The 13,508-nt window shown below is 38.7% G+C and overlaps 1 protein-coding gene across 1 annotated transcript in view; it reads right to left on the bottom strand.

Moving 5' to 3' along the window:
* Positions 1 to 13,508, bottom strand: part of LOC307193930 (uncharacterized protein) — a gene marked incomplete at its 5' end in the record, with an annotated part of 99,589 nt that overhangs the window by 13,502 nt on the left and 72,579 nt on the right. The window lies entirely within an intron of this gene.

Raw genomic sequence — 13,508 nt, 5'->3', positions numbered from 1 at the left:
ACCAAATGCTGTGGAATTATTAAGAATAATTTTTACAAATTAAAATGTGGAAACTGTTTATCTAAAATTAAGTTTAAAAAAAGATAAAAACACATATTCATATAAAAATATTATACACAGAAAAAAAGACCGTAAGGGAATTTACCAAAACACAAAATGGGTTTTGTTTGTTTGGACTATGAAAAGTTTTACTTTCTTTAGTTTCCAAATTTTCTCTAAAACACACATATTGCTTTTATAATGAAAAGGCTATAATTCTTAATCTAAAAAGGGGACCTAGGAGTTCCCTGCAGACTTTAGTGAGGACTTTAATCTGCTTCAGATTAAGAAACCAACAAAATATTGGAAAGCCATGAAATGAAGAAAGGCACGGAAAACTAAAAGGACCATCACATTCTACCTTCACGTAAGGCTATAATGTGCCCAAACCTGACTGTAGTTCTGGTTGCTCTTCATAAAATGTAAAATGGAATGGAAAAGATCAGATAAGACCAATTAAGAAGGGGGGGTGACATTAGGAAGAATAAAGACATTAAGAAGGATTCTCTACTCCAAAAATGCTGAAAGAAAGTGAGGCAAGTTCAAAAAAAAAAAAAAATATATATATATATATATATATTAGGAACTCAATAATCTAAGAGGTAGTATGGGCAAACATCGGGAAAAGAATTTTTTGAGGGTTTGAACAATTTTAGGAATTAAAAAATAACAAATGTTTACCAAGAAAATCCAGAATCTGAACTTCAAAAAATTTTTTCCCATCTTGCCTATGACTTACCATCATTTAAGCCATGTCTCTATGTGTACTGGGAAAAAACAACTGTTATACATGATTAATCCATCTGGCTTTTTCTTTGCCACTGACCCTGAAAGGGAGTATTTGCTTTCCTTAACAGCAGCCTTTTCAGGCTAAAAAATTCAATTTTATGATATTTAACAATCCTTTGAGACCCAAACTCCTTAGGAAAGAGTCCTCAATACCCTCCCCACCCTGAAACATATGAGCGTGCTCACACATACATGCACACATGGATGATGGCACTGAGGTGTGAGTTAAAAAAAAAAAAAAAACCACTCTTAATTGAGTCCTAAAGGAAAGCAGGAGGAGGACAGTATCAAAACTTCCGCCTTGGGCTTCCCTGGTGGCGCCTTGGTTAAGACTCTGCCTGCCAATGCAGGGGACACGGGTTCGAGCCCTGATCCCGGAAGATCCCACATGCCACGGAGCAACGAAGCCCGTGCACCACGACTACCGAGCCTGCGCTCTATAGGGCCTGCGAGCCACAACTACGGAGCCCACACGCCTAAAGCCCGTGCTCCGCAACAAGAGAAGCCACCGCATTGAGAAGTCCACGCACTGCAACGAAGAGTAGCCCCCACTCACCGCAACTAGAGAAATCCCATGCACGGCAATGAAGACCCAATGCAGCCAAAAATAAGTAAAATAAAAAAATTCATTAAAAAAAACAAAAACTTCCGTCTTAAGACCTAGGAAAAGTAGCTTCACATACAGTAACAGGTTTTCAATAAACAGCTGTTAATATACAATGGAGTATTATTCAGCTACAAAACGGAAGGAAATACTGTCATTTGCAAAAACATGGACAGACCTTGAGGGCATTATGCTACGTGAAATAAATAAGACAGAAAAAGACAAATACTGTATGATCTCACTTATGTGGAATCTAAAAAACAAACAGAAAAATAAAAACAAACTCATGGGGGCTTCCCTGGTAGTGCAGTGGTTAAGAATCTGCCTGCCAATGCAGGGGACACGGGTTCGAGCCCTGGTCCGGGAAAATCCCACATGCCGTGGAGCAACTAAGCCCATGCGCCGTAACTACTGAGCCTGCGCTCTAGAGCCCACAAGCCAAAACCACTGAGCTCGCGTGCCTAGAGCCCGTGCTCCGCAACAAGAGAAGCCACTGCAATGAGGAGTAGCGAGCCCCCGCTCGCCACAACTAGGGAGAAACCCGCGCGCAGCAACAAAGACCCAACACAGCCAAAAATAATAAATAAATAAATTTTAAAAACCTCATTAAAAAAAGAGATCAGACTTGTAGTTACCAGTCATTGGGGTGAGAGGTGGAGGAATTGGATGATGGTTGCCAAAAGATACAAACTTCCAATTATAAGATAAGTAGAGTTAACACTGCTACATGGTATATCTGAAAGCTGTTAAGAGAGTAAATCCTAAGAGTTCTCATCACAAGGAAAAAAAAATGTTTTTGTATTTATATGAGATGATGACTGTTAACAAAACTTATTGTGGTAAACAGTTCACAATATAGGTTAAGTCAAGTCACTACTTACACCTTAAACTTATACAGTACTATATATCAATTACATCTCAATAAAACTGGAAAAAAAGTTGTTAAATCATTATAGATTATATGAGTTCATACCTCTCATTAGAAAATGGAGAAATTTAACTGAGATGGTAGCAACTGTGTGTGTATACAGTAGACAGACCCTGCAAATAGTATTTGCATATTAACAGCCACTTGGTAAATGCCTGTCTGAAAAAGACAGAAGCAAATGAAAGATATTTAAAGACTGTCTGGGGACCAAGACAGGCAAGTCTTGAGGAAAATCTGAACAATACAAGAAGACTGTATGAAAAAATACAGAAAAATTAAATATAACGTTTGGAAGTCAGGATAGGAACCAGCAAACATCATTCCACTTAAGTACTCCAATTTGCTCGGGTAGAATCATAGTTTCATGTAAAAAATCCTTAACCAAACAGCAAAATCCCATTATTTCAGACTTCACTGATACCTGTGATACCATAATGAAGTATGAGATTAAGAAATATTTTATGCTACTTGAGGGAGGGGTAGGATAAAAGAGTGCCACCAATTTTATAGTGTTTACCAGATTAAGAGAAAAACTAAAATACTGCCTCATAATGCATAATTCTTTACACGATTACAAAAGAGACTAGCACATAACACAGTCAACGTTAATATGTAAATGTATATTTCGCATTTCCATTAAAAATGGCCTGGCAGGGCTTCCCTGGTGGTGCAGTGGTTCAGAATCTGCCTGCCAATGCAGGGGACACGGGTTCGAGCCCTGGTCTGGGAAGATCCTACATGCTGTGGAGCAACTAGGCCCGTGAGCCACAACTACTGAGCCTGCGCATCTGGAGCTTGTGCTCCGCAACAAGAGAGGCCGCGACGGTGAGAGGCCCGCGTACCGCGATGAAGAGTGGCCCCCGCTCGCCACAACTAGAGAAAGCCCACGCACAGAAACGAAGACCCAACACAGCCAAAAATAAATAAATAAATAAAATTTAAAAAAAAATGGCCTGGCAGTAGTGTTTACTGGACATAGAGTTTTAGCTTTGCAAGATGAAAAATTTCTAGAGATCTGTTGTACAACAATGTGAATATACTTAACACTAGTGAGCTATACACTTAAAAATGATTAAGATGGTAACTTTAGTATATGTTTTTTACCACAATAATTTTTTAATGGCTTGGCAAGATCTCTGCTTAAGAAATAATTTACTAAACTAACTCATTCATTGAGCTCAATTGAAAGAATAAACTGTCTATTCTTTAAAGTGTCCCTTAATTTACTTTTCAGTAATTCAGAACAACCTTCCTCCTATTACTTTGAATTAGAAAATTATTATTATTGCTGAGATTTGGAGATCTGACATTCACATGTGTTACTGCTCCTAAAAGACAATAAAGATCCATCCATCACATGATGTCATGATTTCTCTAATGAAGTCTGAAGTTAAACTGCATGCGTCTGTAATTCTGGTATGTACTTAATGCACATAACCAGTACTTCTAAAAAAAATGATTTTTTTAAAAGAAAATGTGCACTATGAGCCCTAAAAGAAAGTCAACCCAAGTCAAGTGCTAGGCATAAAGAAAAAATGAAGACGTTTAAAAAGTGATCTTTTTCAGAACTCATACATTTTTAATAGATTAAAGAAAGGAATATTAAATTCCGTAGTGACCTGGACCATGACTGTGCCTGCCACTGCCTGGAATGAAAGAAAAAGCAATTTGAAAAACTGTTTTACTGAGTGTTCCATTCAGAACTTATTTTAATAGCTTAGTAACTGATTAAGTTCCATATTAATAGGATCATTAAGGGCTTGAAGAGGTCATTTTAAAATTTTACATACCTATAAAGTTTACCAAACATTTTTACTGGGCAAATTATATGCTACAGTAGTACTTAATTTAAAGATTTCAAAAGTTTCAGGATATAGCCTTTCAAAATGCTAACATTAAATGGTATTACAATGAAATTCTTCCATAAAAAATTGTAAGGGGCAGGAGGAACAGATGAAACAAGAGAGACAGAACACTGGTAACTGTTGAAGCTGAATACTGGGTATATGGAGATTCATTATACTATTATTCTCTCTATATTGGTGTACGTTTGCTAACATTCTTATAATGTTTTTTTTCTTATAATGTTTAAAAAAATTTTTTTTTTAAATAAGATTCTTCCATAGGACAAAGTGAAGACTTGGTGAGACATAAAGCAAGGTTTCCTTAATCTTGACCTTAGAAAATAAGCCAAACAAAAGTCAAGCATAAGCACTAACAAAAGAAAAGAGAGAATATTTAGCATGAAATATATACATTGGGAAGATTTATTTCTCTAGCAAACATACGACTTTCTACTCATTTTTAAATAGCCCACAGGAGAAAGTCCTAGTAAACTCTGACCATCTAGAGACAAGATCCAAAAATGTTGAGGAATCGCCATCATGGATTAAGTCTCCTCTACCAGTTCCTAAATATGCCTAAAGTTTTATTTACTGTAAAACTTGCATGAAAAAGAAAAGCTAAAAGAGTAACAGTCATCTCAGATTATACATATATTATTTAGAAAAATTAAAGTTATATCTCAAAATACTTTCTGACATGTCTCAAAGGAAAGATAATTAAAATAACCAAAAGAAAAAATCTGCATCATGTTTTAGTGTTGTAAATTTATAATTCTACTGAGTCCAAAATCAAACTTTCTTTTTCATCATAGGATCACCAACTCCAATCTTTTGGCTGCTGATTCACATACGATCTGTAGCAGCCAGAACAAAAACAACATGGGGGCAGGGTCATCTCCCACAACCCATCTGTTTCCCTCTCTTGCTGGCTTGATTCCCCCTCATCTTTTCTCCACTCCACCCCCTTTTTGGGCTGCATGCCTTCTGCTGGTGCCGAGCAGCACATTAACTAGACGCAATAGCACAAAATGTGTTAGAGAAATGGAAGAGCTCAGGCAGACAGCTGATAACTCTAAAGAAGTATATACTAACATGATTTTTTATTATGACCCATGACAAAGAGTTTCACACAACCAAATGATATTACTCTTCTGAAAAAAATTTCTCTGTATAAAAAGTGTTTTTTAATCAATTAATGAATCTTTTTTTAACTGTACAGATTTTTACTCTTATTTTCCTTGATTTATCTTCAACAGATAAACCAAAATCTTTAAAACTCTTACTGTCTAAGCAGATACATATATATATATATATATATATAATTTGACACAAAGGAATTTGAGAACAAGTATTTTCTGAGAGCTAACTATGTACTAGGTACTGCCCTAGATCCTACAGTGAAAGGTGAGGAAAACACCTAGCCTTGGCTAGCTAGCTGCCCTTATCTCTGTTACCACCATCCCCATTATCTTCAGATGTCTTAAAAACTACTCAGGCTACTACAGATGGCAAAGAAAAGGCCTTTCTGCTCCCTCTTCATCTTAGAAGTCATCCAAAACCAAGGAGTACAAGAAACAGGAAAATATAATCTAACTCAAAACAACAGAAAGCACATGAAGAGTGGTATGGCAGATTAAAGATGACTGCAAATTCCCTGACACTTCTCCCATTGGCAGGTGAGGTCTATTTCCCCTCCTCTTGAATCTGAGCTGGGCTGTGACTCCCTTAACAATGCAGTACAGTGAAAATGATGCTATGCCAGTTCCAGGTCTAGAATTTAAGGAGACTGGCAGCTTTTACCTTGATCTTTGGGAGCGCTGTACTCCCCGAAGTCCAACTGCTCTGACGGAGAGACCATAAGAAGAGGTCTCAAGACTACACTGAAAAGAAAAGGGATCTAGCTAATACTAGCCTTCCAGACATCCCCACCAAGGTGTCAGGCCTGTATACTCCTGGACACCCCCCAGGCACGCCCAGTCACTTGCTGAATGCCACCATGTGGACCCAAGTTAATAAACACCATGTGGAGCAGAAGAACCCCCAAGCTAAGCCCCACCCAAATCCCTGGCCCACAACACTGTGAGATACAATGAATGACACCAGATTTCCTAACATCAACATTAGAAACTGACATAATAGAGTATGCTTTCAAATTCTCAGGAAAAAACTTATTTTCAAATTGGAATTGCTTATATAGACTATCAATGAAGTAGGAAGGCATTCCACGTAACAAAAATCTTACCTCCCAAGTAATTTTTTTCAGAAAGTTCCATGGAGCTACAGCTTTTGCTCACTTCAGGGTTTCAGCGCCTCCTGATCATTCTACAGGGAATCAGTCATCCAAGTTTTTCCTCTTATCCCAACAACACAGATAAAAGGTAACAATATAGTACTGCCTCTTCAATACCAACAGTACAAGGCCCTTCAGAGTACCTGCTTCATTTCTCACACTCCCCTTTAAGCACCCACTGCTCCCACCATATGTTGCTTTCTACTTGTGACAGTCTAGAACTGCCTCTTCTTCCCCAACCTACCCCCTTCTCCCTATTATCCAACCCCTTCCAAAAGGCTATGCTTCCATAAGATCCCAGGCTTGCTTCTCACTGCTTACTTTTACTACTATTAAAATGGATTGATCCTCCACTAGGCAGTTAAGTTCACTGAGGAAAGGAATTCCATTCTACTGTCCTTTTGACTCAAGTACCTAGATATCATACTTGACGCAGAACAAGAACAAACATTTGTTCATTTACTGACTATATTAATCTCATGGCAACCACATGACATACACAATCAAAGCCAGCACTGATACAGAAAAAAAAAGAGGGAAAATGGTTCTGTCACAGGTAGGTATTTATGTTTAAATAGAAATACACAGAAGATCAGAAAAGGCTTCCTAAGAGAGGTAATATTAATGTTTGGGAAGAGTCATAAAAAATAGATAGTATTACAAAACAGAAACAGGCTCACAGACACAGAGAACAGAATTGTGGTTGCCAAGGGGAAGGAGGTGTGGGGGAGGGAAGGGTGGGGAGCTTGCGATTAGCAGATGCAAACTATTAGATACAGGATGGATAAACAAGGTCCTACTATACAGCACAGGGAACTATAGTCGATAACCTGTGATAACCATAATGGAAAAGAATACGAAAAAGGATATACATAACTGAGTCACTCTGCTGTACAGCAGAAATTAACACAACATTGTAAATCAACTATATATGTCAATAAAATTTTTTTAAATAGGTAGTATTGACAAGATTCACTTACTTCTCATTCATTCTTTCGATAAATATCTACTGAGTAACTACTACATGCCAGGTACTGTTCTGGGTGCTACAGGATACTACAGTGAATAAAACAAAGTTCCTGCCCTCAGGGAGCTTATATTCTTCCAGGAGACAGAACAGCACGAACAAAAACATGGATGTGAGAAAGTGTGGAGTATGTTCTAAAAGGGCAATCAAGTACAAGACTGTACTTGTACAATATACGAGATATGACTGGAACAGCAAGCTGAGTTTCACTCTAAGAAGTAGGGAACATAACACAACATTGTAAATCAACTATAGTCCAACATAAAATAAAAATTTTTTTTAAAAAAGAAGTAGGGAATAACATGGTCAAACCATGTTTTAGAGAATTAATCAGGCAGTACAATAAATACGGGATTGGAAAAAAGGAATATGAGGTTGGGAAAAAAGTTACGAAGCTACTTTCACTAGGCAAAGTATAATTTACTGAGATCCTGAATTTGGGTAGCAAATGTAGAAAGATGGGAACTGTCACACACAACATGGAGTCATACCTGACACAGAGCAGAAACTCTACTCTTTGCTGAGTTCATGCTGAATGAATGAGACAGAATTTATAAGTGATAGGACATGTTTGTATTTGGTTGTGGGGCTGAGGAAAGGGAGGTGTCAAGATGACTCCATGGTTTTAAGCCAGAGTGACCGATAGAACGGTGATTCTACTAAAAGAAGCAGACAAGAAAGGAGGAGGACATTTATCTGAGAGGATGACCAATCTGATTCTGGGTACTGGGTGCAGGAGCCAAAGGCAAATAATAGAAACATCATTTGAGTTTCCATCATATACATAAGAAGGAAAATATGGACATGAAAGTAGAAGGATAGAAACAAAAAGGAATACAAGAATAGGAAGAAAACAAAACAAAAAGCGTAGTGATAGTATTAGTAAGAGGAAAAGGCAGAGGTATAGATATAAGGGAATGAGAAATTGCTATCATACCTGACTCTGTTGATAACTCAGGAATTCCTAGTCTCAGATTGCCTACTTTGGTTTTAGAGCATCCCTCTGACTCCTAAAATTATCATATACAGCTGAGTATCTAATTACATATCGGTACTTTCTACTCACACTATTTTAGAAGAAGCTCAATAAAGCTGTAACTTTATAATGCTGAGGGGCAACCAGCTGTCCCTAAACTTAAAGACACAAGTAAGCTTAAGGGCTTATATAAAAGGACATGAACTTACCAGCTGGAAGCAGGAGAAATAAATAAAAACATTTAAAATAAAGAAAAGTAAGATATGTATTTTATCTGCAGGCTCAACTCCTTTTCTTTGTATTACCTCTCCACACCACTCTCTACAAGCCCCTGCCAGATACCCATAGCTTAGAACATAACTTAATGGTGTTGGGTACACATGGGAACACCTTTAACTGAGTGACACAAACTGCTTTTCAGTCTTAATGTCACCTAAGAAGACCTTCTGGGGTGGATCTGGCTTCCATTAATTCACTCAACAAATATATATTGAGCAGGCACTGTTCTAGGAACTGGAAATGCAAGACACAGAAAATATTCCTGCTTTCATGGAGCTTACGTTATAGTGAGAGAGACACAAAAATAAAAGTAAATAAATACACAATAATTTCAGGTAACTGTTAAGTATTATGGGGCGGGGTGGAGGAAGGTTAATTTAAATGTTCAAAAAAGGTCTCATTGGGCTTCCCTGGTGGCGCAGTGGTTGAGAGTCCACCTGCCAATGCAGGGGACACGGGTTCGTGCCCCAGTCTGGGAGGATCCCGCATGCCGCGCAGCGGCTGGGCCCGTGAGCCATGGCCGCTGAGCCTGCACGTCCAGAGCCTGTGCTCCGCAACGAGAAAGGCCACAACAGTGAGAGGCTCACGTACCGCAAAAAAAAAGGTCTCATTGAGGAGGTGATTTCTGAGCTGAGACTTTTATAACAGCCAACACTTAATGAGCACTTACTCTGTGTGAGGCACTGTATGTGTGTGTATTCAACCTTCACAACACTAACAGGTATTTACTTATCCAATTTTTTACAGGTGAGGAAACGAAGGCACTGAGAGGTTAAATAACTGGAACACAGAGAATCAGCTTTCAGAGCCCATGTCTCTAACCACTACACAATCTGATGTTACCAGAATTTGACAAGCAACAGCCAGCCATGCAGAGGAAACCATGTACAAGTTCAAAGACCATGAGGTGGGAATGAGCTTGACATCTTCAAGGAAATGAAAGACCAGCCTGGGCAGAGAGCAGAACAGGAGGGGAGAAATACATTTTAGGAAAAACTAGATGCCCCTGGGAGGTTTTAAGCAATGGAGTGATATGATCTGACACATGTTGTTAAAGATCACTTTGGCAGCTGTGTAGAGAATAGACTGTAGGGGAAATTGTTCACCTTAGCCTGCTGCCTGACTTTTGAGTTTGGTATAATTTACCATTCTGCCTGGCCCCCAGTAACAATTACAATAATGTTGCTTTGGGGAAAAGCTATGTGACCTATATCAGTATCTTAAATCACTGAGTTTGGTGATATGGCCCTGGGCAAGTCACTCTGAATAAAAATTGTTACTCTCTGTCATGTTATCTTAAAGGGTTTTATGAGAAGGTATCCTGAAAAGTATAGAAAGTTTAACTACAAGGTGGCATTTTGTTGCAAACATTTAAGAGAAATTTGACAATTTGCCTAAATCCCTATCTCCAATTCCCTGCTCCTCAAGAAAAGGCTGCTTAAGATTTAAAGCACTATTTTGGCAACATGACTTCATTACATTCCTTAAACTATATTCATGCCCACAAACACTACAGATATGCTTTCCTTATGATTCCTGATCCCTTTTCTGTGGTGTTCAAATATGTTCCAATTTTTAACTGTGGAATTCTATCTGCCTTTTAGAAATTCTTCTCTCGGGACTTCCCTGGTGACGCAGTGGTTAAGAATCCGCCTGTCAATGCAGGGGACATGGGTTCAATCCCTGACCCGGGAAGATCCCACATGCCATGGAGCAACTAAGCCCGTGAGCCACAACTACTGAGCACCCGCATCACAACTACTGAAGCCTGTGCGCCCTAGAACCCTTGCTCCACAAGAGAAGCCACCGCAATAAGACTGCACACTGCAATGAAGAGTAGCCCCCGCCTGCCGCAACTAGACAAAGCCCGCGTAGCAACGAAGACCCAACGCAGCCAATAAATAGATTAATTAATTTTAAAAAAAGAAAGAAATTTCTTCTCTAAGAGAAAGAATGACGGATGTTCAGCAGTCCACATGCTATGTATAAAAGACCTGAATAAATTTAAATATGATCTGAACATATTTGTGTATTCACCTACAAAATTACATAATCCATCATAAGACAATTTTCAAGTTAGGAATTTTTCTGTCGTTTCCACTCTGACACTAAAACCTTACACTCCATTAATAAGCCAGGACAACCTGAAATGTTGCCAGGCCACAGTATAGAAAATGTGCCCTAGTGATGCTGTTCAGGTATGAATAATATGAAAAAGACTAGTTATTTTTGAACATACTACCTTTGGAATGAAAAACTTGTTGAGACAAAACTCACCTATGATGAAGACAGGCAGCAGTTGGGGGAAATGGAAGACGTTTACAGTATTGTGCTTTGTTTCCACACTACAATGGAGTGTTTGAAGAGAAGCACTATTTTCCAGTGCCAGAGCCTCACATCCTTAGGTTTCCCAATGAGCTCTCTCCCCATATCTTAAGAATATGTTCCCTCTTTATAAAAGGAGTCATGAATACTTTCCTAAATTCTTGATCAAATATTTCAAAACACTGAGAATGAAATATTTTGCCATAAAAAGAAGGAAAAAAATCCAGAAACTGTCACAATTTTGTAGGAATACAGCAAACACAAATATTGGGTTGGCCCAAAAGTTCATTTGGGTTTTTCTGCTACAGAAAAAGTATACTGAAGACTAGAATCTTCAATATGGGTCAAGGAGAAGAGGCTAGGCTATGGCTCCTAGTCACCTACTGGTGCTACAGTGAGGAACCCTCAGGACAATGTACAATCTATGACAGCACTGAAGCATTTGAGATGAAACACCACCAGCATTCTCATCAATTATCCTTCTGATTACACTTTAACTATAAAAGCTAACTCATTGATTAAATGAATCTATTCTGACAAGATTAGTTACCATACAAAAGCACTTTCTCTTCACATTACCTTCACAGTAAACAGTGCAGAGTTCGTGTTTAAAAATGCATTTTCAGTTGCTCATGGTCATTAAAGGCTTCAATCAAGGCAGAACCTCTGGGGGCTTCCCTGGTGGCGCAGTGGTTGAGAGTCCGCCTGCTGATGCAGGGGACACGGGCTCGTGCCCCAGTCTGGGAAGATCCCACATGCCACGGAGCGGCTGGGCCCGTGAGCCATGGCCGCTGGGCCTGTGGGTCCGGAGCCTGTGCTCCACAACAGGAGAGGCCACAGCAGTGAGAGGACCGCGTACCGCAAAAAAAAAAAAATAATAATAATAATAAATAAAAACAGCTCCTAAGTCATGTTCCACTATTCTTCCCTTCTGACAGCCTCTTGCTTCAAATAGTATTACTCTTAGCCAAGTAATATTCTAAAAAGAGATGCTGAGAAGTTCTGATGGAATAAAATATAACAGACATCAGTAAATATGATTTTAACTTCAGTACAATTATATTTAAAGCTTTGAAATAAAGAGGGAAGAGAGAGTACAGACAAAGAAATCCACTTCCCAAACAAATATAAAATACAGCAAAAGTGTTCTCCAAAGCACTGCAGGAATCTCCACTTTACAGCTACATCTAAGAGCAGTGACTGTAGAATTTATAAAATGCTAAGACACACAGTAGCAGTCAGCAGTTAGCGCAGTGCATTTTGTAGGCATCTGTGCAGTCAATAAGCATGATGTGTATAGCAAAAAAAAAAAAGAAAGAAAGAAAGAAAAAGGTAAGTGCACACCAGCATGGAAATATTCTAATGTCTTGGTGGCATATCTTAAAATGCAAAGGTTCTAAATCAATGAAGGAGAAAGGAAGCACACTCGTGATCTATATCTAAAAGAAATGAAAGCATCCGAATGTAGTAACTGGGAAGTTTTAGATGATATGAAAGAGAGAATACAACAGAAAGAGAATTAGGAGTGTTTTTAAATACCAGAGACGACCAATAAGCAGAAAGCAAAAGAACCTCACCTGGATCACTATGGGAAGCACTGGAGGTTTTGCCCAATATCCACTTTCTCCTCTTCAGGGGACTAGATCCCACATGCATGCCGAAACTAATAGAACACCTGAACTTTAGCTAAGTGCTTGCCAGAATGCAGATTGCATTTCCCAGCCTCTCCTGTAGCCAGATGTGGCCATGAGTTCGAGCCAATGGGACATGAATACAACCATACCTCGAAGCTATTGCAGGTTGGGTTCCAGACCACTGCAATAAAGCGAATATCACAATAAAGCGAGTCACACAAATTTTTTGGTTTCCCAGTGGATACAAGTTACGTCTCCACTATACTATAATCTATTAAGCGTGCAATAGTATTACGTCTTAAAGAAACAATATATATGCCTTAATTTAAATTAGTTTATTGCTAAAAAATGCTTACCATCATCTGAGTCTTCAGCGAGTCATAGTGGTAACATCGAGGATCATCAATCACAAATCATCATAATAAATATAATAATGAAAAGTTTGAAATACTGCGATAATTACCAAAACGTGATACAGAGACATGTTGGAAAAATGGCACCAATAGACTTGCTCAATGCAGGGTTGCCACAAACCTTCAATTTCTGAGAAATGCAACATCTGTGAAGCACCACAAAGCAAAGCGTAATAAAACGAGGTATGCCTGTAAAAGTATTAAGTGTGATTTCCAGGAAATGTCCTTAAAGGAACTGAGTACACTATTCTTTGGACCCTCCTCCTTCCTGCTGCCTGGAATATGGATGAGGTGCTGGAATGCAAGTAGCCATCTCAGACTATGAGGAAGAAGCCACATGCTGAGAATGGCAAGGCAACA

Source organism: Stenella coeruleoalba (assembly GCF_951394435.1).
Source record: "Stenella coeruleoalba genome assembly, chromosome: 11".
Taxonomy (NCBI): domain Eukaryota; kingdom Metazoa; phylum Chordata; class Mammalia; order Artiodactyla; family Delphinidae; genus Stenella; species Stenella coeruleoalba.
The sequence above is the reverse complement of the archived record's forward strand: the minus strand, read 5'-3'. Positions and strand labels throughout refer to the sequence as shown.